Below are 6,736 nucleotides of genomic sequence, written 5' to 3' on the forward strand. Positions count from 1 at the left end.
AAAAAAAAAAAAAAAAAAAAAACGTACTGAAATTTATAGTAGGAACCTCAAAGCAACACAAGCTTAAAGGTTTTGCCAAGAATGAAAACAGAAGCTATCAATTATAATGCAATTACATTTAAGATGTTTCTCCTTATTGCAATTGGTGTGGGATAAACAGTTTTGTTGAGTGTGATCAATAGACAGGCAGTCAATAAAAACAGGGTTGGACAATAATCAGTTAAAAAAAAAAAAAAAGAAAGCTTGTTTGTCTTCAGACAGCACCCTCAAGCCGTAGGGAAAAATGTCAAAGACATTACAACTAAAATGCTTAATTTAATTTAGTTTGTCCATGAACAGAAGATAAATTGTTGGTAATGATTGAGCCACATCATTTTGGTTTGAAATCGGTCACTCTCGAACACAATCTGCCTCTACCCTTCATCTCTTTAAATGGTAGCTTCTCCATGTCAAAAATGGACTTTTGACTGAGTCGTGTCGATAATGTTTTTTTAAACATCATCTTGAGGATCCATGTGTGTCAGGCACCATCTGCTGGAGTTAGAACGATCTGGAACTGGGCTTCCTAATTAAAAATCTACAAACACACTCCCTGTTTGGGAATATGCAAAAACACACACACACACCAAGATGACTGGAGGGAAAATGGTTCCTCCTGGGAAGTTTTGCTCTTTCTACCTTTGCTTCTAATCCTCATACTTTTCTCTCTGCTTAATAGACGTCCCGTCAATCACAGTTAATAACTTTTGCACCGTTCGTCCAGATTGTTGATTTCATGAAATTCCCAGTGGTGACTGGGATAAATCTTTACCTTTCCCGTAAAACTACAGATTTCCAAAGGAGCTTTAGTCAGTATGGACAACATCTGCCCACTGATGATCATTTGAGATCTATGTTTAATATCCTGAAGCTTTGTTGGGGGAATATTGGGTGCAGGAGTTTTCACCTCAGAGGTGGATTAGTGAGATGAGCCATGATCAGATCCTCTTTTGCACCAAAGGTTTGGGGAACTTGTTTGGGCTTTCGAGAGCGGTGCCGTCTTGACAAATTTAAAATATGTGATGATGCAATTCACCAAACGTTAGGAGATTTTTTTAAAATAGTTTTTAAGCCAAGGTATTCCCATTTGTGTGAGTTTTTTTTGCAGTTGGCACTCCAGATAAATGACAGCAAATATAATTTGTTCCAAAAAGTGCAATATATAATGCAGCCGTGCAACAACCAAATCCCAATTTACCCATGTTGCAACACACTGTTTATACCATGCAGATCAATAGCTAACCTTCCACAAACAAAACAACCAATCGGCACCGGTATCCACCTGCAAGCAGCAGCATAACCAGCTCATAATAGATCTCCTACTGTCTTTTAGACCTAATTGGCTCCTCCATCCTTATCCGTGAAGGTCCCTAGAGTGAGGATGTATTTGAAGAGTGGAGAATTTATTTATTTTTTTTCCTTTTAAGGGAAGAGAGGATGGATGCCACTTAGAAACGTTTTACAAAGATCCAGTACAATGAAGTGATTTTCTTGTCAAAATATTCATATTCCCCCACCCCACAAAGGATACATAAAGGATGCTGTTTCATTTGCAGAAGGTGGATGTCACAATAGACACTTCAATTGAGGTTCTTAAGATTTCCACAGCTGGCCTGATAAGCGATAAAAAGACACTCGTGCCATTTCAAGCATCCAAATGGGTAAGATCCGAACCGTTTATATCTCTTCTTTGTTTGTCAGGGTTTCAGGCACACACAAAGGTCACTGCAGCTCACGAGGACATTTTTTTTTTCACTTTGTTCTTCATGACCTTTTTCTTTTAAATGATTTTTGTACTTACACGGACATTGGCACGAGTGTCAGAACATTCTTGGCTTGATTAAGAACCGAGTCATCAGTGCATTATAACCAGAGAGCTTCCGGACATTAAAATTCAATAAGGTCAAGTTTTAGAAAAGTACTTGCTGTCTTGGTTGTCTAAGAGAATTAATCCAATAATCTAAAAAAGATGGCAACAAATATTCGTTTGTGGTTTCCAAATATGTTGCTCTTTTTGTTTGGAACTTTTTTCAGATCCAACTTCTCGTTAAACTTGGTATAGTGGAGGTACAATTATTCGGTAGCTTGATAAGGCCATTTATTCTGACACCTCTGTTTGTCTATGCTTGTAGACAAGCATAGCAGAAGAATAGATTTATTGACCGTCTCACTGAGCTGCAGGGGGATAATTGGAGAGCTTTTTATGTTTGGTATGTAATGTGAGGTGTTCTTTTATTTTGTACTTTTTTACATTTGATATGCAGAAGAATCTTTGCTGTTTTCCTTTGCTGTGTAACCAGCTACCTCTCCTTTGTACCGGTGTCTTCTTTATCTTAAATGTCAAAGTGCACAGAGGGAACTGTGGAGCGTGCACAGAGCTGTAAGACTACTTTAGGTCCAGCTGTTTGCGTGCATGGAAGAGAAATTGAACCCATGGATCACTTAAGTGCATTCCCTTGATTATGAGAAGCCTGTTTCAGTTCAGAAACATGTTTTTATGCTTACGAAAGTCATAGTTTCACCCATATTAAAAGAATATTGTTTTACAATGTAATTAGAAGTTTATTGGCTCCTGTTGAGACATTTTACATTTTAGCAAAGCCCATTGAAGTCACTGACCCTTCACAGCATCAAAACCACCAAAATGAGAGATGATTTGATTAAGTTATGGATGTTTGTAAAACCACCAAGAGGGAAAAGTCATACCTGGACTATATGAGTGATACAGGTGATAGAAACCTCTGTTTCCTAAGCGTAAATGGTTTATTTCTAAAAATGTGTCCTATCCTGTCTGTTTTTCTGTCCATATTACGGCTTGAAACAGCCATTTAGCTGAACCATATGTTTGTGCGATGCTAAAATAATGTGTGCACAGGTCACAGCACTGGACTGCATAGAACAACTCAAAATGTATATTTCAAGTGTTTTCCGTCCTTTGGGTGAGCAAACTTCTGTCTGGGGGGGTTGTTGTATTTGGAGAAAAGCTTTCTAAGAATCTTAGGGTGTATTTAGACTGGACATATTTGATTTGCTTAAAGGGAACTAGAGTCTGTTTCCCCTGATAACCTGGAAAAAGTGTTCAATCTTAAAACACACAAGCGGACCATGAACCGCTCTTGGATCAATCTTTAGAGGTGGTCTAGTCCAATTGGACTGAGCTGAGTTTCCTTAGTCTGAATAGACTCCATGCTTAGAGCAGAACAACTGGACCAAAATAGCCACCGTAGTCGGCAAATACGGATGTAAACCTAGTAAGAACGAAGCAACTAAATAATTGGTTGGAGTAACATGGAGCAACAAAGAGACACAGCAACTCATAGAAATCTGGTCGATGAGTACAGGCTCATTAAAACCATGTGATACACACGCTGTTTTCCTGACTATCAATATGTCATAAACATTAATCGGCATACTTTCTTAGCCAATGCCTCTTTAGTAAGAGCCTTGCAGTATGCCTCCGCTGTACCAAAGCAACAGAATACAGTGTTGTACCTACAGATGTTCAAAGTTGGTCTACAAAAAACAAAGTTTGAATAAGAGAACTATCCTTTCTGTTTGGCTTTTCCTCTTTTTTCTAACTGATATAAAATAAATTCAAGCTGAATGTAGACAAGTTTAAAGTGCTAAAGCCTGCTGTTTGTGTCCTACCGGTCAAACTTCAAATATTGGTATTTTTTTATGTAAATAAAAAATAAAAAAATCAAAAAAAAATCTACTCATTACTTTTTTGCATCTTTTAGCTTTGCAGAATGATCACGGGGTCTGGATTGCAAGTGCAGCGACTTAGAAATCTGAGTGTCCCAACAGGCTGCAAAATGAAAACTCTCTGAGAGTTAATTTGATAAAAATTTCACACTGTGGAATAGGTAAGTCCAGTTTAATTCCAGTGGTTTTACACCCCGTCAACTTCTCAAAGCTCCAGCCACCTCTTTTTAAAAAAGTCATGATTCAGGTTGGGCGACCAGAAAAACATGGAAACATTTAGTGTGCAGCTGAGGAAGTGCAACTATTGACATTAAAGATCTTTATCATTTGGAGGAGTTTATGTGTTCACTCATATTCACAAGTATTGATACATATTTGAAATGAGTTGGAAACAAAGCATCACAGCACCCTGGGAAATTGTCAAGTTGTTCCCACTTTGAAACATTAAACATGTAAGTGAATAATTTAGAGCTTTCATTAAACACTACAGTTAAATGGAAGGAGCATTTGTGTCAGTTTATTTTGTTTTTCCTTCAGTTCCTGAACTCTAATTAGATAAATGCTCGTTTGTTGGTACAATTGGTGTTCAGGAATAAAATTGATAGCAGCTTTTTAGACTTGGGCAATTTACATAGTTTTCTCCCACCTATGACATTAATTTATCATGTATGTCACCAAACCTTTACTAAAAAAAACTTCTCAGAAGTAGAGTATTATGAAATCTAGAATCCTCTGTCATCACCGTCTAAGTTAATTACTCTCAGCGAATCATAATCACTTTTAGCGAGTCTGCCATGATTTTTTGGAAACATTCGTATTTTTTTCAGGAAACTGCCAGCAGGATTCCAAAACACATATTTCTTCCACTGTTTTCCACCTACACAATCGTGACCACATTAATGAACCACACAGCCTTAATAAATTAATCCCTGCTGTCAAGGCCTCTTATCGGTTTAAATGGGGAGAATTTACAAACTTAAACCAAGAGGAACAATAATTAGAATCAATTTTATGCAAAGAACCTCTGACATAATTTGTTTGGTCTGCGCCAGTCTCCTGGGAACATTGTCCTGAATTTGACGGCATCTATTGACTCCATGCAGTGGATGACTCTTCCTTCAACCTGTCAGTTACAGTGTAAGCTGTCTTCTTTATGTTTTGAAGTTAAATGCAATCCACGTTGATTGAGCATTAAGGTGATGATACAAATTTAAGATACCATTCTAACTCCTGACAAGCACCTCATTGGACAGGATTGGTCCAGCTCTTTTCCCATTTTAAATGACTGAGAACAAAAACACATGCAGCCACAAAGTCTCGGAAAAGATCTGCTGGTCTTGTTTGCTTTAAAACAGGAAATGCTGCCCAAGCAGTGATGCCATGACCAGTTTAGATCATAACATGCAATAGTAGTCTGTGCAGGTGCTTTCAGTGCCTGGCAGATGCAGACCTTCATGTTGCTTGGTGAGGGGATGCTGACCAAATGTCAAAGCAGGAACTTACAGGAGCATTTGTGGATAATCACCTTATATTTAAGGAATTCGTTTAACTGATCTAATAATTTGAGTCTAATTTGTGTTAAATAAATAATAATTTAAAAAAAAGCCTGCAAAAAGATATTTATTGTTGGAATAAATAAATAAATAAAGCTATAGATGAACTGGTTGCTGTGAACTTGTAAAACGTGCCATCGACTCATGCAGGATTTGCGCAGCCTGAGCAGCGCTCACCTGAAGCTCCGTGCCGAGAACCCTACAGTCTCCAGATGCTGACTCGCAGTTGGAAATCAAACAGAACTCAAGCAGATCGTCTCCTGCGAGATTAAGACTATCTCAACTCGCCTGGAGTACCGTACCTGGCCAGGATTATATGGATGATGATGATGGGGAGGAGGAGGAGAGTCGCGCTAAATGTTTGCTTACAGCTCTTTGGAATCAAACCCAACACATCAATAGTGGAAATAAACACGTTTTCCTTCAAAATGAACATGTCACTTTAAGAAAAACGTGTTAAATGTTTAGCAAAGTTAAGGAAGTGTTTAAGTTTTACATATCATAAGAAAATAAGGACAAAAAAATGGATGTCTTACCTTCACGCCATAAGTTTGACTCAGTCTTTGTTCTTTCAGGCACCGGTAATTAAATCCAAGAGCATCCACATTTAGTTCCAACTGTGTCCTTTCTTTGCTTTGTACATAGTTTTCTTATTTAAACGAACCGTGGCTGTGCAGCTGCTTGGGTGCGAATCATTAGTTCAAGCTGGCTCGACAGGAGGGGGGAAAAACGCACGACTGCGAGGCACGAAAATTAAAATCACACTTCAGTAAAATGTAAAAAATCTTTCCAGCTGCTTGTAAAAAAGGAAAAGAAAAATTGAAATAAATACATAAATTAAAAAAGGGTTGGGATGCTTCAGTTTTGTTCTTGGAAGAAGTGGAGCAGAAGGTGAAATTGTCCTCTTGTTCTCCTGCAGCTTTACGCACGCAGCGGAGTTACCGTCGATACTGGAGGAGGAGGAGGAGGAGGAGGAGGAAGGAGACGCGGCGAGAGAGGAGAACCGTGGACATTCAAGGCGGGGTTCTATCTGCTTATTCTCCACAGCACGGAGTTGTGCTGCCTTCAATGTCACCGGTGTGGGAGACACCTTGTTCCCATATGATTACCTTGAACTTACATGCGTCACGTTCAGTGTACTCACTGTCTGAGAATTAAAACGGAAGACGTGCGATTTGAAGTAATCCATATTTTGATGGTGGGATTACAGATTTGATTCTTTCTCTGGTGATTTTATTTGTTTATCCTCTGTTACAATATTCTATGTGCCACGCAGATTAACTGGAGTGACACACAATAAAACACAATAAAATAAACCTTTCTTTTTAAAGTCTTATCTCCATGTTCCATGCGCAAATTTGATGTACAAATAAAAAATTACCAGCTGCACTGTTTGATGGTTTTAATTAACTACAGGCTTAATCAGCAGACCAGCTCAT

The 6,736-nt window shown here is 38.4% G+C and overlaps 1 protein-coding gene across 1 annotated transcript in view; it reads right to left on the reverse strand.

The window, feature by feature from the left end:
- drd2a (dopamine receptor D2a) overlaps nucleotides 1–6,477 on the reverse strand; it is a 62,673-nt gene extending 56,196 nt beyond the window's left edge. The window contains exon 1 of the mRNA XM_024277979.2: nucleotides 5,834–6,477. The gene's annotated coding sequence lies outside the window, so the exon portion shown is untranslated. The remainder of the gene's footprint in view (nucleotides 1–5,833) is intronic.
- Nucleotides 6,478–6,736: the final 259 nt, after the last annotated feature.

Source organism: Oryzias melastigma, linkage group LG13 (genome assembly GCF_002922805.2).
Source record: "Oryzias melastigma strain HK-1 linkage group LG13, ASM292280v2, whole genome shotgun sequence".
Lineage (NCBI taxonomy): Eukaryota > Metazoa > Chordata > Actinopteri > Beloniformes > Adrianichthyidae > Oryzias > Oryzias melastigma.